Here is a 22,876-nt window from a genome sequence, read left to right on the forward strand (position 1 = left end):
GCAACATCAATTGAGAGTTGTTTGATAGTCAGTCCCATACTCCCTTTCATAAAGATTATGATCTACTATTTATAACATACTACCAGCTTTAATACATTGCAGTATTTGTTGTCAAGAGACTGCTTACAAATTGATATTATGCTGTGACTGAGCTGTTTTCCCTGCAGTCATGCATATCTAAAACAATAGGTTGCATTCTCTCTCTCTTATAGCAAAGAAGAAAGATATGACATGGTATAAACTGTGGTTATCTTTTATTAACATATACCCATTTAGAATAAAATCAACAGAGAGCATGGATAAATTAGTGTGAAGGGTAAATACATATATTTGAAATTTAAAAGATATTTTGTCATCCTATAATAAAATCTTACTTTCAAATCCTTCATTGTGACATGTGCAGCATCACATAAATTTTTTAGATGACTAAAATAAATGAGGGTATGTCAAGTTCAGGGTTAAGATTTAAAAAATTTTTGACTTATGTTTGTTTGTCAAAAAGAAAAGCTAACATCTAAATAAAATTCTTGATATAGAAAAGCAATGAAATTACAAAAAGAATTTGAGTTGGTCAAAATACAAGGAATATAATCAATATTTAATTTCTATCATATGACTCATTTAAGGTGTTAGTGGAAAGAAATTTTTCTTTAGAAAATAGTAGGTACAGTTGGTATATGATATGTAAAGAATGAACACAATATTAATTTTAAAATAAGAAATGTTTTTGTTTGTTGCCCACACTTAAAACTGATTTACTTACATCTTTCAATTGTTTTGTACTTTTAAAAGCCACAAGATATTAGAAGGGAAAAATCTTACATTTTAGATCTTCTAATTTGTTTTAATTAACATCATTATACAATTGTGTCATGGGGTATACATGCATTTACATGTTCATGTTGATATGTACATTCATGTAAATATGCATGTAAGGAGCAGAGGTAGACCTTGGGTATTTTCTCTTCATCATTCTCCCTTGCCTCTCACTGAATCTGGAGCTTCCCAACTCATCTAAATTGGCAGCCCGGTGGGAACCCAGGGATACTCCTGTCTATGGTCACAGGCACTCCTAGCTTTTTACATGTGCCCTGGCAAATCAAACTCAGATACTCATTCTTATGCTACAAGTGCAAATTCCAATTGTGCAAATTCCTCAGCTCAAGTAGAGTCAAGTGTGTGTTCTGTCTGTCTTAGATACTATCCTTTTATTCTCACAAATCACTATAATCAAGGCAATTTATAATAGGAAGGTTTATTTGAGATGTACAGTCCCAGAGGCATGAAGGTTTACCACCGTTATGGCTAGGAGGAAGGACAAGCCATGATAACTGGAGATGAGAACTAAGAGTCAAGGTCTTACATATGAATCCACAGACCAGAAGGAGAAAGCAAAACTGGGGTGGCAACCTACTGTTAAACCTCAAAGCCTACCCCCAGGGATATCTTTCCTCCAGTAAATCCATATCTTGTAAGCCTCACTAAACAGCATCTTCTTCTGGGGACCAAGTATTCAAATGTCCCAAAACTATGGGACTCATTTAATTTAAACCACCGCAGTGTATGTAGGTGTTTTCATGTATTAGTGTTCATGTGTATATATGTATACTATAGCACGTATGTGGAGGGCAGATGTAAATCTTCACTGTCAGTCAGTACTTGTCTTCTAGTTTGAGACAAAGTTTCTTGTTGTTCACCATTGCATACTACAAGTTAGCTGGCCTTGGAGTTTCTGGGAATTCTTTGCTTCCCTTTTGCTTTGGGTATAGTGGAGTCACAGATGTCCACTATCACATCTCACTTTTACATGGATTCTGGGGACTGGAACATTAGTCCATGCACTTGTATGGCCATTGCATTTCCCACTCAGCCATCTGCCTAGCTCTCATATTCCAATTTAAAAACAAGAAGAATGAAAGGGGGCCCATTATCTCAAAAGTCTCTATCATCAGTTTCCTAACCACCTTCTTGCTGCCCACAACTCTAAACTTTTGAGCCCTGGACCACTAAAGATGTTTAATTCATGTGTGTTTGGCAAGTTCAGCTGCAAGTTGAATAATATATTCTCTTAAGATTCAAATGTGTGCTACTGCTACCAACACAATAATAAGTCCAACATCTGTTATGCAAAGCTGAAAGACTCTATCAAAGAGCAAATGAAAACCAACAGTATAAAGTGAAAGATAGCTACTGTTTCCTGACATCTCTGCCAGCTCTAATGCTGGGTCAAACACAGCTGCCAACTGCTCATGCTTTTGTAGCTCCACAGCATTTTGTGTCTTCTCTCTCTTGGCAGTGAACTCCATTGCATCTTACAGTTTCCACAGCAGGAGTAAAACAGAAATGAGGAATTGTCATTGTTTCTCCAAACTCACTGTCTTTTGAGATCATAACAGAAACTCCATGTGAAGCTCAATTCTTTATAAGTGAAAGTTGGTTAAACTCATAACCAACGAAAACATTGATGAAACATTTTCAAGCTCACTATCATCCCTACCAAAGCTGTGCATAAAGCAAAGCTAGCAAGTAGCCATAAAATGAAAGATGAAAACATATTTTATCCTTGCACCAAAAACAATGCTCAGGTTCATTCTCTCACATATCAAATAATTAGCCTCTAACTCCAGTCTCCAAAATGCAGATATACAAACCAAGTCTGGATAATGAGCATGGACTCCTTGATTCACATCTATATCCAAAATTCTACAAATGAAAAGGAACCTCAACTCAGAAAAGAGAAGCCTTCTACACAGGGCTAATAGATAATGTAAATTAGTATCATGTGGTACTAATTCTGTACTGCTTAGTTAGAAATGGGATGTTGAATGTTAATTAAACTCACAAACACCTGGAATAAAGACCAGCTAGACCATCCATACTTTCTCAGCATCTTTGTTTTGGCCCATGTAACATACCCAGAAGTGGCAGCACATCTAGTAGCATGTTTCTTGCTGCCTTGGAAACATATGAGTGCAACAAAGGAAATGCAATCCTCAGAAGTCAAAGGGAATTCAAGCATTGAAGATGATGAAAGAGTAAGATGGAAGAAACCTGGCCCAGAGAAATCATAGAAGTTTAAAGCCTTATATTCAAATTTGAGAGGTGCTAAAAATACATTGTCTTATTTTGACCACAGCAGTCGTTACTCCTATCACATGCAGAAGAAACTAATCATCACTAATACAGCAGAGAAGGCTCATTGCCTCATTTTATTACACACATCAGAAACAATTATGGACTTCCTCTCACAGGTGTTCCTGGGAGTGGATTTCAATACCACGTGTATTTCAAGAGCATAATAGCACTGGATAATGTAATTAATTCACCCCATCTTGCTACCTCATCCATCTTCTGAATTGTACAATTTTATTTAAGTTTCTAAGATAATGTTGGGATCTGTAAAAATGTATAAAATTCCCAATTCTCTTTCAAGATACTTTAAAGGTTGCCCTTCCTTGGTCATTTGGAGTCTGATGCCTACACCTGTGAACAGTGAGAAAAGGTGGTATTCTTCACTTCAAAATTATAAGAAGTAATATGGAATCATCAGTGTCATCTTTCTTCCACAGTGATGCTTGAGAATGCTTCTAAGACAGTGTTCAGTTATTCCAAGTCCCCAAATGACTGTGAAGAGTGCCTCCAGCTGTCCTCATACCAAACATGATGTAGAACAAGAAACTGTTTTCTATATAGTGTTGTTCTGAGGAAATGAGGTTATTTTTGAAGCAAATAAGACCCATGACTGATATAGACATTGCTCTGAGCATCTACTTCTGCTTGCCTTTATATCATAGGGGAATATGAATCAATTTCCTAAAGTGTGTACCAACTGCAATATCAATGTTCTTTGCTCAAGGGTTCTACTGTTTCCACTTGACTCTGATATATAGCCAAATATACCCACTCTTTCTTCCTTCCCAGAATGTCTTTATAGCACAATCTTTTTTGGGGAGGAGAAGGCTCCCCCTTTTTAATTTACTTAAGACCTCCTTACAATTTCCAAACAAATGATACAAAAGCAACAGACTTGGTTTCAAACACAAACAGTGGCTGGAGTTGACAGCGTTGCTGATGGCACTTTCACAGGACGTCAGCATACTCCAGGCACTTCAGTGTACCTAAGGGATAAATATGGTTTCTCTTTCCTCCAGCTGGGATGTTCTCAGCATAAGTCACTGCTCTTAGACTTATGTATTCTTATGTAGATCTTTCCATGTAGAAGATATGGAGCCTGAAAGTGACAGTTGGAGTAGGCCATCCCCCATCCCACGCCAGAACCAAAGGCTAATGGCCACATTCTTCTCTTAAAGAAGGTGAGGAAGAAAACAATTCTTAATCCAAAACCAGTACCTAGCTTCACTGCTGGCCAAGCACCAGTCCCACTTTCTACCCAGATAGGACTCTGACATGTTCCCTACTGGCAGCACCAGCGTTTCTCACGGCCTGCCCCCGTGCTATATCTGACTGATATAGCACAATGATTACCTTTCTATGACACTACCCCCAAGCATCTGTTTTGTGCCATTTAAAAGTACCCATAATTCATTAAATACCATTGTAGGGGCGGTTAACTCGTGCATGGAAGTGGGCGTGGATCCTGTTGGGTGGCTTTGGATCATGGAGGCACAGCTCCAGGGAGAAGCAGAAACACGGGATTTTTGTCTGAGTTTACTCTTCGCAGCGCCTGGTGGATGCTTCGTGGCTCCATCCAAGTGCAGGGAGTTCTCACTCAGCCTGAAGTTCCATGGGGGTTGGGGGGTAGGGCTCTTGAGTGGACCTGTAGGCCAGTGGGCTCCATTCAGGGCTCCCAGAGTCCGCTGGGGGCAGGGCACAGACGAACAGAGACGTTAGAGGAATGAGGGGAGATAAGGAGGAGCTGAAAGCGGGAAAGAGACTCTTTGTTTACTTTACTTGCTTGGCTGACTCGGTGGTCAGGCTAGCTTACTTGAATTGGTGGTCACTGTGGCTGGAGCGCAGAGAAGCCTTTGACAAGAGCTTAGGCAGCTGCAGCAGCGACAGCAGCAGTAGTGGCAGCAGAAGTGGCAGCAGCAGCAGCTTGATTCATTAAAGGCCTCCAAGGTTCCCCATGGCAGGCCCCAAAAGACAAGAGGAAGTCCATGGTTTTGAAAAGGTTTAATGTCATGGTGAAAGATAGATGAATCTGGTTGTATCTCCCTCCCCCCTGACCCCCACACACCCAGGGTGTGCCTTTGGTTAAATACCATTTGTAAGGAGGGGGGTCTGGGAAAGAATACTTAATTGGCTATGCCCTCTGGCCTTTAGGTATCTCATTAATATAGAAATCTCTTGAGGGTCTGAGGCCTGTAGTCATGCCCTCTACCTGTGGAGGGGCTGGTAGGGGCGTTGTCCTACGTGACTGCAAGGCATTGATCAATGGGGGTCTTGGTCACGTGTCAGGAGCCTGGAGTCTGGAGGTTGGCCAAACACCTGCTGTTGTCCTATTAGGGTCGGGGGTTCGAGGCCTGCTCTCGACCAGGAACCAAGTTATTCTTTCACAGTCTCACATACCATTACATTTTTTATTTGTATCCTTGCTCACTCCTAAATCCCTGGATAGTCTTATCCCCACAACTCTGTTTAAAATGCTTCATGCGGAATAAGATACAGTTTGGTGGGTAAAAGCTCGTTGTAATCATGGACCAAAGATTTTATCTGAAATACTCATCTTAAAAAAACACAAAACAAAGAAACATGTTTGGTAGCATGTCCTGGTAACTTCAGAGTTAGGAAGACAAGTAGATGGCTATAGTTTGTTTGCAGATCAGCTTAGTCCAATAAGCAGCCCCAGGTTTCTCTGAGAGGTCATATCTTGTTAAAGAAGCTAGATGTCTCCTGAATAATGAAGTGATGTTGATTTCACACACACACACACACACATGCCTGTGCACACTTGTGCACACAAAGGAGCATACATAGATACTTATATACATATGATGCTGTAAGTAGGGACACCAATACCTTCATAATTACCAAATTTAATGACTTTAGCTTATTTAAACCGTTAAGTCCCATAGGCCCCTTGATGGCATTTCTCTATAGCTTTAATTTTGTTGCCCTTTTCGTGTTTTCTTCTTATCCCAGAAGTCATTTTTAATGTCCTTTCTGTGCTCTTCTTACTTCAGAAACTACCAAGATTCCCTAGTCCATTGTACTAAGGTTTACAGTCTTCTCTTTTTCTCACTATTAGCCTTATGGTTTGTGAGCAAGTGTCTTGAAATCTTAACCCACATTGTCAAAACTCACTAAGTAATTATTAATAGATCTCAGAGAGCTCATAACTCAATTGGAAGTCATTATCTCCTTCATCCATTTTATGCTTGTCCCATTTTTATTTCCATTCAATTTTTTTTTTTTGCTAGATAGAGACTTGCCATTATCCCCTTTTCTCAGCACCTACATAAAGTCAGTGTCCTCCACAGCACCCTCAAAGGTCTTTCAACATCACACTCAGTTTGAGCCCTCAATCTATTTTCTCCCCTACATTGTAAGTACGAATTCATTTTCTCAGTTTTGTATCATCTCCTAAATTTCTGTCTAAAATATTGTCCTGGTTATCTGGCCTGGCTTTCTTCAAACTCACACAAATGGTTCATCAGACAACTAGCAAATTACCACTCTCAAAACATGACTTGACCTCATGAACTTTAAAAATCATATACAAAACTGTCAAGGGGCCATCATAGGAGAAGCTAATAACTAGTAAGTGATCCTCCTGAGATGAGTCTGCCTTAAATTAAAATCCACGACAGATGTTTCTCTGATAGACAAGGCCAAAGAGAAATTCATTTTAGGAAAAATTCCTGTACTAATATGCTTTTCCTGTTATCATTAAATATATAACTAGGTATTAGCCCACCCTTTTGAGCAGATCTCTGTAGAACAAGGAAGATGTACTATCTTGTATCGATGTTATATAAACAAATAGATAATAATTCTATAGAATTTCTGATTTGATTCCAATAAGTTTAGAAAAAAATTTAGAGATGGTCTTAGTTGATAGAAAAATACAATAAGTTAGAATCAAAAATAGATTGTTCCCACTCCTCAAAATAACAAGTAAAGGCTACACAATAAGAAATATAATGAACTTTCATACTTATACTAAAAAAGAAAAATAAACTGAGACAAATTTGTGTTTAAGGAAAATCATTTAGGTCCAAGGATAAGGTCACATGTGTATACTATGATAAGACAAGGCCACATAAAAACTCTTGTTTTGAACTTTTAATGAGTATATTATAATAAAATACTATTTTGAACAATATCAATATCCTTCTATAATTCCCAGTTTTTGTAACATTTTATCTCTGAAATAATCTTCTAAAGAACTTTTTGTCTAAAAATGTATAAGAAGACCAAAGAAAAACAAAGTTGTTGGTTAAATGGTTTAACTTGGGGAGATTTGCCCCATCTACACACCCATCAATCCAAATGTATATGTCTCTTTGTCTATATGTTTGTGTGTATATATATGTGTATGTGTGTAAGCATTCATGACACTTGTGAAATAACTGTGAGAGATGGTTGGGCCCAGAGTGTGGATGCATGAATGTTTAAGTGTATATGTGTCTGTACATATTTGTCTGTACACAGCATATTAATTCTTTTCATTCCCTTCCTTTCTGGTTCACAAAAAGTTAACCAGTTAGTCCAGAGCAGTTGAGAAAGGAGCACCAGCAATGAATCTTCTTACTTAATCTCCTGTTGTATTAGGATGAGGTGCTAAATAGTTTCATAACTCAGAGGAGCTCAGACAGGCAGGTCAGCTACCAAGTAACTTAAACTTAAGGCAGGTAAACATATTATTATTATACAACAACCTGAAATGTCTCATAAGACCACGCAATACACCCACCAACTCTCTTCCTCTTCCGTGGCCTAAAGAAGAATCTAACAGGAAAAAAAAACAACCACTGGGGCTGGCCCCTGGCACAATGCCCCAATACAAAGCTAAAATTTATAATGTTTTAGGTATACTTGACCTACCTAGCAATTTCTACTACACAGGACAGTTAGTGTAAACCTTGGGCTTTCTGGTCTCAAATTTTATTTTCTGCACCACAATTGTCTAATGACTTTATGCTTGTACTTTATCAACTAGACCTTGTATTTCCAGCACATACATATATATATATATATATATATGTATATGTATATGTATATGTATATGTATATGTATATGTATATGTATATGTATATGTATATGTATATGTATATGTATATGTATTCCAAGTTTGGATCCTTTTTAAGTAAAAAAGAAACAGAGATCAATAGCCCAGCTATCATTTATTAAACTTTATTGCTATTTTTCTTTGTAGCCAAGCTCAAGATGAAATCTAGTTTTCCCTCTTTGTAAAAGATCATGTTATCATAAAGCAAATCTTTCATTTCAGTAGAAAGTATTTTCTGATCTTTTATAGAAGAGGAAACTCTGTACTAAATTACTTAGAAGCAGGTTCAGAACATTGTAAAGTAAAAGCCATAATGAATAACTTGTTCATACTTCATATGCCGACTTAGTTTTGAGCAAATCTTAAAAGCAATGCATAGGGATTTCGACAGGAGACTTCCAGCAAGATTAATAGAAGTGAGCCTCCTTAAATCCCCTGAACAGCTTTGAAATTTCTATGTGCTATCAGTGATGGCTTTGTGACTCAAAAAGTCTGCTTTTGGTTTCAGGCTGCAGATTTAAGAACACAATGGATGTGTTTGATATCGACAACCTGTGGCCTCAATTAATTAATAGGATATCGAAATTTGAGGATAACCTAGAGACAGTCATATTTGGTGTTGAAATCCTTTCTGCAGAGTTGCTAGAGTGATCAAGCAGCATGCATTTGAAGATGAGAACACCTGCCTCCTGGATATCGATTTTAGTTTAAATATGCAGAGACAAAGCCCAATATAACTATTTCTATCATATGGAAAGATAAGAATATAATTTATTTTACAGAAAAAAAATGCCATCAACTTCATAGTTTCCTAGATGGACTAGTAAAGTCTGAATGTTTGGTAATAGTTAGAGGACAATGATGGAAATGAGATTTCACATTTATTTAATGTAGGGTCACTAATGTGAAAAGATTTTTAGATGTGATTTGACAATATTTACTCCCCATGAGATGACTCTTGCCCACAGATGGAACATTTGTGGAAAATTTTTCCCAAATGGGAATTTTTATCTACTTAGTATAAGAATGAGAATATTTATAGAGTCTAAATATAAATTTAAATAATTTTAAAGAATTTTGAAGAATTACACCAGCTGAATATTTCTAGAATTAATATTTCCCTTTCAGGTGTTCTCTGCATCACCAACATAACCCTGAAAACCCATGAGATTTTTTGAAAACTCTGAGCCAAGCACAGCCTGATTTGACTCTGGAAGTGGCCCAACCATAGGGAACTTTTAGCAGCTAGTTCCTAAAACCATGCAGTATCCTGTTCTTTATGGGCAAGAACTGAAAATCGTATTTGAGAGACTATTTCTTTGTTACCATATGTTTGGCAATATTCAACTGTAGTCACCACACTTAGAACTCTTCTATAACATTTAATTTCCATTAAGTGTAACTGACTTATGTCAAGAAACAAAGTCCATGATAAATGTTTTAGGATGAACTCTAATGTCTATACCTATGGAGAACAGCACTTCTAATGCAGAATCATGCTAAAACACCAACCTTAAGGGAAAGGACATTCCTCCTGAAGTGGAAAGGACAGGAAATCCTGGAAGAATGTGGTGGTATACGTATTTAATGCTTCAATTTGTAAAGTAATTAGGGAGTGAAATTTTGCAGTACTAACGTGTTCTAGGTAGTACATAGGATCTCTACAAACTTTGTCTTGAAAATAATCATATACTCTGATCCAAATTATTTAAGCTGGCAAAGTTCTTATGCAAAGAGTATTACCTACACATACACACAGCATACTTACACATATATTCTCATAAACATATAACTATACAAAATCCAAGGAACAAAATAATGAGAAAAAATCATGTGTTATATCTCTGATGTTGTCTTAATTTACTTAATGTAATTTACTCAACTTTATATACTGTTTACCTGCAAATCACACGACTTTTCCCTTTATGGCTAAAAAAAAAATGTTATGTATAGATATCATATTTTCATGATTTATTGCTCTATTGTTAGATACCTACTTTGGCTCCATAACTTAGCTGATATGAATGTTGATGTGATAAATATTGACGTACAATAAAAAGCAAAGGACAATACCACATTCCTGTATTAAATATCCACAGGAAACTCCACGAGGAAGAAAAGGAAAGTTCCCAGATTGAAAGCAGATGCCATGGTAAGGAAATTTGGTAGAAATGTGGATTGCCTTTGTAAAAACACCAGTGAAATATGTATGAGAATTACAGTTGCTGTGTTCTTTTGGCATAATAGTTAACATAATACAGATTCCTTAGTAATGTCACTGAACACAGAGAAATAGAAGAAAGGCAGGGTCTTTCTGACATTTTTGAGCATGAGAGGCAAGCAAGAGCAGTGACAGAATAATCTCTCCAAGGCTTCCCCAACTCCATCCTACTTTACTTTCTGTTGATGTGATAAAAACTGGCCAAAACCAATTTTACAAGGAAAGGGTTTAACTCATTTTGTACTTTATCGTCCATCAGAAAGGGAAGCCAGTACAGGCACTTAGGCAGGCATCTGGAGGCTGGGATTTAAGCAGGTACCATGGAAGAATGCTCTTTCTTGGGTTGGTTTCTCATGACTCGCTCAAACAACACTGCCTGACCACAGTGGCCTGGGCCCTCCCACATCAATAAATAATCAAAAATTATCCCCACAGGATTGGACAACAGGTCACTCTACTAGAAACAATTCTTCAGTTGGAGCTGTCTCTTCCCAGATAACTCTAGCTTGTATAAAGTTGACAAAAACTACTAGCATACCCTGTAATGAGAAAGAAAGAAAAGCTATGTGCTTAACTGTCAAGTAGATTCCATGTGCCTACAAAGAAAACTTTCTATCCAACATGGAAGGAAGAAATAGTTCAAGGTGTAATATAATTCTTTTTTTTTTTCAGTTGAACACTGGACACAATCCAGTCAGGCCTTGTGTCTTTGTTCAAGATTTTATTAAATGTCTTTACAAGATAACATCCAGCCTCCAGATGCAGCTGCCACGACCATGTTATGCTTTAGGCACTGGCTGGGGCATGGCAGGTGGCTCTGGCTTCCCATCCTTCTGTTCTGAGATGGGGATCGTGGGCAAGGTTTCATCTTTAGGTTCCACAATGCTCACATGATCAGACAGATGCTTCTTGGGACCAGTCTTACCACTGGGGTCCAGGACAGCAAGATCTTAACTTTGATGCCCAGCACACCCTGTCTGAGGAGCACATGGAGCACAGCAGTGTCAACATAGTAGTTAACAGGGTCTCCACTGTGAATCATCAGACCATCCACAAACTTCATGGACTTGGCCCTCTGCCCTCGGAGCTGCCCAGACACCACAACCTCACAGGTCTTGGGCCCACTCTCCATAATGAACAGAAGCTCACCATAGCAGGCCCTCCGAACCGCAAGCCCTCCCAAGAGTTTGTAGCACAGAGACTCTGCCTGAGCAACGGCACACAGTCCTCTTGTGGCCACTTTCCTTGAATAAAGCTATACGTTGCCTTCAGGGAAGCCAAACCACTTCTGGACAACTGCAGTCAACTCTCTGATCCGACGACCCATCTCCCCAAGAACATTCTGTGTTTTGGTGGCTAAAATAATGATTTCTGTTCTGGTCAGTGTAACTCGGATTTCAACTCCAGAATAGCCATCTTCAGCCAGCTCCCGAGTGAGAAATTCATTCAATTCAGCTTTGAAGATGCCATCAGCCTCAAACTTCCTCTTCTTGGAAATCTGTACTGCCATCTTGCTGCAGCGCACCGCTGAAAGGAAAGGAGTGAAATAATTCTTATCTTTAGCAAAGTAACATTTTTAGCCATAATGTTTTGAATGTGACCAAGAATTCAAGGGTCAAAATACACAACAAAATCATTTACTCAGTCTTTGGTCTGACAATAAAGGCAAAGCCTACAACTCTAGGAGAATTGACACATATAAGGGATGATGAAAAATTAATTGGGTTCGTAGGTCAGTGTTAGGTCCTGTGTTTAAATTGTACAAGATCCTAAGTTTGGCAACAAGTACTCTCGCCTAATTTATATAATTAATTTTGTTAATCTATTCTTACTCTTTGTTGGTTTATAAACGAAACTTCTAATTTGATGGCCTCTCCATGATGATGGTATCATGTCATCTGCTGCTGTTTTTGTTACGTGAGTAACGTATATGATTTAGAATTCAGCATAATGACAAATGGTTTTTTTTGTCTTTGTTTTTGTTTTTTTGGATAAGCAGCTAAGTGAACAAGCAGAGTAGGTTTTAGGAAGACACAAAGTAAGTTTAATGTATGCCATTATTTGAATTTTCATGAGTAGAAGCAGAATATTTGAACTACTAGACTTATATAGAAAACAACTACTTTCACTCCAATGTAAATTTTATACTCAAGACAAATGGTTAAACATTAATGTTGAATACTGTATTCATAGAATTTGTGCTTAGATTTTCATGTCTCATTTGCCAAATGACTATACTCTGAAAAAGTACATAAACTGTAATGTAGTCATATTACAACCATAATCTTAATATAATCAAATAACCTTTCCATAGTCTCCAGTTCTAGGAAAGGTAAAGAAATCCCTTCTCATATACACATGCCTGTCCCAGAGTCCTCTTGCACTGTATAAATGAGGTCACTTCACTTTACCCTGGAAAATAAGCTTTTTGCCTAACACCCACGTAAATCATTATTCTATGCAAAAATTCCCTCTCATCATTCTCTCCAACATTCAGGAAACTTGTCAAGTTCTTAGTTTAATCTAAATGCTCATGTAGATGAAACACAGGTCTGAGAAACAATATTCATCCTAGATTTGTGTAAGCGCAGAATACGTAGGACTTCACAGTTGACATTATTTAATTAATTCAGGTATCAATATTGTTGGTGCTTATTAATGAGATACTTAAATTGTGATGTAATGAAATATAGTCTCATAAAAAGTTTAACCTGTGCTCTTCTGAGAGCTTTGCAAAATACTTATACCTGCTTGCACAAGGTGCAATATAATGATGAGATTAATGGATTTTATAACGTTGTGTTCCTTTTACATTATACTGTTTCTGTGATGACACACGGCTACGTCTTAAACTTTTTAGACATTCCTCTGTGCTTATATTAGTCTTCTCCCCTAGGGTGTAGTCTTACTTTAAACATAAGCTTATACAACTACAGGAATGCTAGCTAGCATTTGTATGTAGAGGAATGAATGTGTGTAGCTCCATCTTCTTGTTGCTTTAACGGTGTGTGTGTGTGTGTGTGTGTGTGTGTGTGTGTGTGTGTTTGTGTGTGTGTGTGTGTGTGTTGCTGCATTTGGTCTGCATTGTTAGTCATCTTATTCAGTGAAATGAGACCAGTTTTCTTTGAACATGAAGAATAATTTTAAACTTGGAATAGGAAATAAAAATTAATTCCCATGGGAGACTATTACACTCTTTAGATTTCATATTCCTGACTGGAGACACTATTACTTTTCTTAAATAGAGTAAAATGAGGTGACTCATCTTTATCAAAAGGACACAGTAAACTGACAAGATACAGTAGATAACAATTGGTTTTTTCCTTCCCAGGGACTTCTGGGGATTTGGTTCTCAACACTCCCATTACATGTGCACACATACTTTGGTTTTCTGAGGGAAGCTTGCGCACTATATAACTGCATGCTCTGGTCACATCTCAATAATCTGCAGGTAACACTTGAGTCTTGACAATCCTGTAAGAATACTTAGTGGAAAAATTTTAGACTGGTTCTGAGAACGTTAGTCTCTCCTTAGGTGAAGGTTTATATGATGAAAGACAGGAAGTTGTCAGATGGCAGGGCCATTGACTAAAGAAGTGAAGGAGGGAGATTATAAGAAAAGGCAAACATGTATCAAAGCACAGAACAAGACAAAGACCTTTGAACAGCTCTTGAATTGTTTTATCCTCTATAGCTGGTGAGATGTAGCTGAGGAAGATCTCAGAATATACTCTTGGCCTTTGGACTAGTATCCTCACATGGAACAATATCATTCTGCCTCCAAGAAGCCATGACCATGCTGATTGGTTTCTTCAAATCCACTACTTCTCTCTTACATTGACTGTGCTTAAAATGTATTAATTTACAATTCTAATGAAAGTATCTAAAGTCAAACAGCTAAGTGTATTGTCAAAATGAACCCCATAAAACCAAAGTCCTGATGAGACGTATCCTAAACAAAATTTATAAAAAGGAATATGAGAGGCAATGAATATAACAAACAAATTTTAATAACAAATTATGAATAATCCTTCCCAATCTAATAATACTAATATTGTTTTGATGACACCTACTTGGCTTACTCAATTGCTTTTAGTTGCGCAGCTACTAGTAACTCATCTACAGGGATGTTCTATAGAATGTTTTATTCTGAAAGGCTTAAGGTGACTTTTTTATATACGTAAGGCAGGGCCCATAATCAAAGTCTACTCAGTCCTATGGCCTGTGTAAATGAGAATCAATACAATGTGAACTCAGAACACATGTCATGATGGGTAGAACTGATATATCCAAAACTCAGGTGTGGCATCAGACTTTTTAAAGCAACCTAAGTTGCTAAGGAGATAGTTCAGTAGTTTAGAGGGCTTTCTGCACTTACAGAAAATCAAAGTTTACTCCAGGCACTCACACTGGGTGAAATACACAACCTTCTGTAACTCCAGTGTCAGAAGATCTGATACTGTCTTCTGACTTCCATGGAAAGGCAACATATATATGTATGTGTTCCCCACACACACTAAATATATACATATAAACATACAAATAAACATACATACACACACAAATATCTTTAAAACAAAAACATTATTGCATCTAAAAATACTTTCACTGCCTTTATAGTAATTACATCATTTTTTAAAGACTTACTGTATATTTGTGTGTATTATGTGACCTGTATGAGTCTATGTGCATCATACATGTACAAGAGTCCACAAAGGCCGGAGAAGGGCACTGCAATCTCAGAAACTGGAATTACAGGCAGATGGGAGCTGCCATGTGGTAGCAGGAAGATTGCTGGTTCTCTGCAGAAGCACTAAGCACTCCTCAGTGCTGAGCCATCTCTCTCTGAATCTTACCACCATTTTTAAAAAGTACTGCCTAATCTATCAAAATGATTCTCAGACTTTTTTTTTATCTCTCTTTCAATTGGTATTATTCATTATATATGATTCCATAGAGACATTTCATATTCAAATTTGGTGAACTTTGAGAACAGCTTTCCTGACATCCTGCCTTCTTTTTCTTTCCTACATCCCTGTAGTTGCCATTCCTTCCCCTAAACAGTACTGATTCTATTTTTGTGTGTATGTATATGCATGTGTTATTGTAGGTTTAAATAGAAAATATAGCATCAACAAATGACAGAAAGCATGATACTTGTTTTTCTGAAACTCACTTAACTCATTTTATTTATCTCCTATTCTATCTGGTTTTCTGAAAATCATGTAATTTTAGTTTTCTTTATGACTGAATTTTAATGCATAGACATGCCATGCTTCCTTTATTCATACTTCTGTTGACAGAAACCTACACTGGTTCCATATCTTGCTATTGTCACTAGTGTACTAACACATGCTGATATGCAAGATCGATGGCATAATGACATGGAATCCAGAGGAGAGTAATAGATTAGATCCAGTTTGGGATAGAGTTTTGGAACACCTCCATAACAAATTTCCATAGTAGCTGGAAAAGTCTTTGTTCCCTATGGAAGTGTATAAAAATTATTTTTGCCATATCCTCACCAGCATGTTCTCTAACACTTTTTGTTAAAGACTGTCATTCTGACAGAGGTAAAATGAATATCAAGGTTGTTTTTATTTGTATTTTTCAGATAGATGATGAGGTTGATCTTTTTTTATGCATATTGGCAAATTATACACTTCATCTTTTGGAAAATATTTGTTCATCTCTTTATCCCATTTGGTACTTAGGTTGTTTGATTCCTAGTTATTTTGAATTTTTTAGTTCTTTGTGTATTGTAGATGTTAAGTCACTATCAAGTGGGTAGTTAACAAAGATTCTCTCCCATTCAATTGTCTATCTCTTCAATCAGTGATTTGTTTCCCAGGGTCTTTTGGGCAATACAAGTCTTGGTGGAAATAATTGATCTGAGCTAGTTCTATTTTAAGGAAAACTGGATCACAAGGAAAATGGTTAATATTTATGCTAGCAAAGAGACCTGGGACGTGGGAGGGGTGAAGCCCCAGGTTGCTATGTTGGCTGAGACTCCTAGTAGTGGGAGATATGGACTCTGAAGTGGCCACTTCCTGCTACGTATGTGCAGGGCCCTATGCCCAGCCCATGCTTACTCCTTACTTGATGGTTCAGTCTCTGGGAGCCCCCAAGGGTTCAATTTAGTTGACTTTGTTGATCTTTCTGTAGAGTCTTGGTTCTCTTTGGATTTCCTCAGTCCTTCTGGCAACTCTTCCACAAGCTTCCTAAGCTTCCCACGTTCTATCTACTGTTTGGCTGCGGGTCTCTGTATCTATTTCCATTGGCTACAAGGTGGAGCTATGAGAAGACAGTTATGCTAAACTCCTATCTGCAAGCATAGCATAGTTATCATTTGCATGGGTCATCCAAAAACTGAAGCAGGGACTTTCCCTGAATCTATTGCCTGTCTGTGAATCCTTCCTCTAGCTAGACCACTTTGCCTGTCTTCAGTGGGAGAGGATGTGCCTAGTCCTGCATGACTTGATGCATTGGCTGGGAGTGGGAGGATATGTGACATGATGCAGGGAGGGATCCTCCTTCTCAGAGGAGAAGGTGAGGGGGAATGGAGGAGGATTTATGTAACAGGATACTGAGAGGAGAGGGGTGCTGATATTGAGATATAAAGTTAATAAACAAATTAATTAATAAAAAACAACTTTCAGTTTTGAGTTCTGCAAAATAAAATCATTTAGATTTTTCACCAAATTTATTGTCTTCTTTTGGTAATATTGGCATTGCAACATTATTATTTCAACTGAGAAATATAGAATGTGTTCATAGATATCTTATTTTTAACATTTGTAGATTTTATTATGCAAGTTCTTCACTATCCTATTAAACTCCTCTGAGATTTATTCTTGCAAATGGAATTTCTTTGATAACTTCCTTTTTGGACTTTCAAGAAACACAATTAATTTTATGTTGAGTTTATCATTCTCCCTTCCCTGGATTCAATTAGTTCCAACAGATTGCATATGGTATCTGTAGGAGTTTTCTAGATCTAATATCACATTACACATGAGTAGTGGCAGTTTAGTATTTCCTTTTCCAATTTTGATACCTTTTATATCTTTATCTTCTCTAATTTTTCTTACTAGCATTAATAAGAATTTGGTGAAAAGAAATATATTATTGATCCTAGAGAGAAAACTATCGTTCTTTCACAAATGAGTGTGATAGTTTTTTAAAGTTTTCCTTCATACATGCTGTTTATTACATTGAGAAAGCTATCAACTATGTCTATTTTGTTAAGTATTTATATGAGCTAAGGATGTTGGAACATTGCCAAAAATGATTTTATGCATCAGTTGAAATGAGCATGTGGGAATGTTTTCTAACTCATTTTATGAATGTGACGCATGGTTGTTTTTTCTAGCCAAACCCATAAGACGAGACATCCTGTAAGTGAAGGTAGTAGAGACCCTACAGGCTACTGTTTTAACCAGACCTCAGATGATTAAGATTTCAATCTTAAAGGCCTGGATTTTCAATTGTAAAGGCATGGATGTTCAGTCCAATGCATATAGAGAAGAAAGTGCTTCATTTTTGTCTACATGAAAAGAATGTGAAGAAAGAAAAGTTCTACCTAGTATATTCACAAAGGATATCACTATAAATTTATGTGAGGCTCTGGGCCAAGACTAGTTGCTCTCTCATCACAAACATTGTTAACCTGTCTCTTTTCCATCATTAAACTAACCATTTGATCAGCATGTTGAAGTCATCAAAATCCCAGCTTGGCTTTAAACCTGAAGAGTAAAACATGCAGTTGACTGAGTCACAAAAGAGTCAAGGCACCATGTGGCTCTTGCACAGAACAAACAAAAGATGAAAAGGGATCAGGGATTGACCTGCAGTTCTGTCAAGCATCCTTGAAGTCCAGGAATAAACACTGTTTAGTCACATTGCATAATCTTTTTAGTGTGCTGCTAGTTCACCAAATATTTTATTGAAAAATTTTAATCACTGTTCATAGGGATATTAGTCTACATTTTCCTTTAGTGTCTAGATAATTATCTATCAACTCCACAGCACCAGGTCCTAGATCCTCATAATTGTAATGGACTCTAGTAGTTCTATGCATTTAAAATATTTGCAAGGAGAGCTGGCTCTTCTTTCATTTTTACAGAATCATTATTTACTTTCCACAGCATAATTTATGATTTAAATAATTAGAGTCTTCTCCCTCCTCTTTGCTTAAAGATGTTCTTATTTTATATTTTTTGAAACACTTGTTTAGAAAAGGGAAATAATAGTAAAAATTTTTATTCATTAATGTATAATGCACAGCCTATTGAAAGAAAACATTTTTGAAATTGTATTTTGGGAAATAAACATCATAGAGTCAGTGAGATAGTTTAAGGAATATTCTGATTTCATTAAAATATGGAATACATGAGTAAACTATTCATGACACAGAAATTTTGAATACTGTTCTTGCTTCTGCTATATCAGAAGTTGAGAGCTGTGGTAAACTATTTTACTGAAGCTTCAATTTTCTTATCTGCAAAATAAAGGAAGTGGTCTGGCATTTCTCTAAGAAAACTTTCAGCAAGAAGTTTTATTATTTTTACTTACTTATACTTTTATCCTTTCCATGTGTTTTTATTTGTCTTGAGCAAATTACAGGGATTCCTGTGGCTATTTTAATTATGTAGAATAAAAAAAAAGTGTAACTGGCTTGCCTGACGACTGTAAGTAAATACTAGAGAAATATCTGTCTCCCTACCAAACTATTGAAACAAAAGACTCCAAGAAATTAAATCCTTCCCCCCAAGAATCTTAGGTTGGGTAATGAAAAAAAAATGCTAAAGCCTGGGCCAGCCAGAGAGGAAACTATTCTTCCAGAAACAGATTTTCAACATCTCTGAACACTTCACTGGAATGCAGAGCCAAGACAATGGTGGTCAATGACAGGCTTCATCAAAGCTGGGCCAGGATGGCTTATTTTGCCAGATCTCTTGCCTTCTACTTAAACCTTATTCTCAGGAAGATTTTAGAAATAAACTTAAGGGGTCATTAGATTTCTTTACTCTTCTGCCAAGTGTGGACACACTAAGTAAATTTCATCTTTTCCTGTTTTCAATATTAATGTAGGTCTTCTCATTGGCTTATTGATAGCAAGTGACTGAGAAAGGCTAATTTGGGCAGCTAGAGTTTGGTAGCGATATTTTTTAATTATTTCCATACATGTATAAAATATATGTTTATAGGATTATCTTTTCTTATGTTTCATCCACATTTTTTATATTGCTTAGAAAACCAACTTTGACTATTATTATTTTATCCATCATTTTCTACTTCTATTTAATTTATCAATGATATAAGAGTTATTTTTCCTTCCTTCTGACTTTGGTTTTAGTTTGTTCTTTTTCTCACTCCTTAAATTTTAAGAGTAGATTATCAATCCAAGACATTTTTGATTAATTATTTATACAAACTCTCACTATATAGTCCAGACTGGCCTTGAACTTGTAATTCTCCTACTTCATCATCCAAAGGTTTATAATTTCAGGTACATCTCAATATGCTTTTTATTGCTTTTTTTCTCCAACATTTTATTAGTTCTTTGTAATTCCACATCATGCACTCCAATCCTACTCACTCCTCTCCCCTTCCTATTGTACCCACCCTCCACCCTTGCAACCTCCCCTGCAACAGAGAAAAAAGTCTCATTATGAAAGCTGTAGTGTGTCACACTGTGTCCTACAGTATACCCTTTTGTCCACACTTCATTGCTTGCAAATGTTTATTGCAATGAAACCTTGGTCTGGTACAAGGTCTCTGGCTTCTGCCACTCTTGTTCTTGAAACTTCACTGAGACTCCTCTCTGATATCCTGTTATTGCCATGTGTCATGAGATCCTGTAGGTTAGTTTTGGATCTGTAGGACCCGACTGACCACTTCATTCACTCCAGCAGTCCATCAATTGAGTACAGATTGGGATGGGTCAATTTAAAGCCCTGGGTCTGAACTGGAGAGGATCTGAGCTGGTCAGTCATGGGTTCTCCTGCTCTCAGACCCTCAAGACTGGCACACCAGCAACCCCTGACACCAGGGCCAGTCCTACCCTGTTGCACATGTGAGGTGTATTGGTCACCCTCCCAAGTGTTGCAGCCAATGAGGGACATGGACCATTGACCCACTCTAAAGACCCCAGGGTCCTCTCTTCTGGTTGCCGTAGATGTCAAAGGACAGGGGAAGGAAGAAGACATCCAGCCCTCTTCTGTGCCACAACGTAGCAGGCAAGAAGCAGGGATGACTTCCCCACACTTATGCCCTCAGATTCTGCTCACCTGAAACCCCCACATCCACAGTCATCTTGATGGCACTCCCCAGGAAAGGGGAAAGGCTAGCTCTCCTGCTCTCATGACCCAGTCAGGCCAACTTTACCACCTGCACTCAGTGGTGAGGGAAAAAGGGAAGTGAGGGTGAGCAATGCCACCACATAGCATAGAAGAAGCAGAACTGGCTCTCCAACAAGATTGCCCTCTGAGCAAGGTCACTGACAATCCTTACATCCAGGGTCAGAAATACTGTGCTGCCCATGTGAGGTTCAGGACCTGCTCTCCTGCTCTCCCGCTCTCCTGCTCTACCCCCCCCCTGCTGCCCCCCCCCCCCTCCTCCCCCCCTCCCCTCTCCCTCCCCGCTCTCCCCCCCCTCCCCTGCCGTCCCCCCCTCCCGCTCTCCCGCTCTCCATTCCTGCTCTCCTGACCCCAAGGCTGGGTTTCCCACCTACTGTAGGTGGTAAGGAACACGATAGGGTCACGTTACTACCTGGTAGACAAGAGACTAGGCCAGCTCTCTCTCTCGATTCTCACCCTCAGGGCTGGCTTACTGGCATCCCTGCCACCAGGGTCGGCTCTACTCTGCTACCCAGATGAGATGCAGCCACTCTGCTGATTGTTGTAGCTGGTGAGAGGCAGGACCAGCTTTCCTGATTCCATGACCCCAGGAACGTCTCCTGCATCCCACAGGTGGTGAGAAAGAAAGGTGGAGGAGGGAATCTCTCCCTTGTTCAAGCCACCACACATTGACATTACCACATGAGACATAAGTGGTATAGGGTTAGATCTCACATGCTCATACCCCTGGATAGACTCACCTGCAATTCCTGCAATGTGCAGGGCCTGCTCTCTCTCCTGAGTACTCCAGATAACTATGGGTGGGGTCAGATCATCTGCCTTCATCCCCCATGGCCAGCTCTTCCATAATGCCAAAGTGAGGGGTAAAGCCAATTCTGTACAGCCATCAGACATCAACACATCCCCAGGCAGTACCAGGGATATCTGCCTGACCATTAATAGTAAAAGACCACTGCTACTACATGGCCACAGATCCAGACATGGCCCCCATGGCAATACAGGCCAGGACCTCACCATGGTCCCAGGTAGATGGCATCACCAGCTACTTACATCTAGCTGCTCCTCACTACCCTCAAGTTTCTAGTTCTGTCTTTCTTCATTTTCCCCATATCCTTCTGTTTCTCTTTCTCTTCCACTTCCCCACCACTTACTTGATCCTCTTAATGGCACCTGAGTCATTAAGTGTCTCTGAGTGTCTGGGGTCACGTCAGGAGTTGTCTCAGGAGTGTTTGTTTTGTTTTACTCCCTTCTCAGGCCCCATGGCACCGATCTGGTGCTCACCTCAGTCTCGATCCTCACCTGGTCCACTAGAGTAGCCCCATATGAGTGTCTTCTATCTCAGGTTCCCTCCCTCCCAGTGCCCTCAGTCCCAGGCAAGGTTCGTCTAGTCTTCAATTTGCTCCTGGTTCTGAGGATTGTCTGGGGCTATACGGTACTGATCGTCTCAGGCTAGGTCTTTTTCCAAGCCATGTGGCACCAAGCTAGTAGTCATCTCAGGCTAGCTTTTTTCAGGGAATGTTAGGCTACTAATCATACAGGTTCATAGGTCAGAACAGTGAGTGTAGACATATCCTCTCCCCTTTCTGCCACCTACAGATGCACATATGACAGAGCGGTGACACCTGTAATCCTCCTAAGGGCAGGTTCATTGCTTTTTAATACAAGCATTTATACCCTTACATTTTCATTTTATCCCTGCTCTCAGTCTGTCTCATATGTTGTATGGTATATTCCATTATGGTTCATCTATCCATTTTCTCTTGTGAATTTTTTCTTTGATTAGTTTTGGTGATTTCTTCAATTACCAGAAGTTTTGTTTGTTTGTTTTCTATCTTTCAATTATATTTATGTCATTTCTAAGGTCATTACACTGTGGCTAGGAAAGATTTTTCAAAGAGTCTTCCTAATTTCCTAAAGTTTATTGATACTCAATTATTAACTTAATATATTGTCTATTCTGGAAAATGTCCTGCATTCTTAAAAGAGACTCAGTGTGAAGCTGCTGGTAAAATTGTTTCATCTCTATACCTTATGAGAACTCTTCTCTTGTGTTAATCAAATGTTTTATTCTATACTTTTCCTCTTTCCAACTGTTCTGTCCA

At 38.3% G+C, this 22,876-nt stretch overlaps 1 non-coding gene and 2 pseudogenes across 1 annotated transcript; all 3 read right to left on the reverse strand.

The window, feature by feature from the left end:
* Positions 1–4,162: 4,162 nt before the first annotated feature.
* On the reverse strand, positions 4,163–4,409 carry LOC114614072 (annotated as a pseudogene).
* Positions 4,410–11,119: 6,710 nt separating this feature from the next.
* LOC114614064 lies at positions 11,120–11,923 on the reverse strand (annotated as a pseudogene).
* Positions 11,924–22,288: 10,365 nt separating this feature from the next.
* Positions 22,289–22,418, reverse strand: LOC114614094. Its single transcript, XR_003710273.1, has one exon. It is a non-coding gene; the product is annotated as a small nucleolar RNA SNORA17 (small nucleolar RNA).
* Between the last annotated feature and the right edge of the window lie 458 nt (positions 22,419–22,876).

Source organism: Grammomys surdaster, unplaced genomic scaffold (genome assembly GCF_004785775.1).
Source record: "Grammomys surdaster isolate TR1022 unplaced genomic scaffold, NIH_TR_1.0 126298, whole genome shotgun sequence".
Classification (NCBI taxonomy): Eukaryota; Metazoa; Chordata; class Mammalia; order Rodentia; family Muridae; genus Grammomys; species Grammomys surdaster.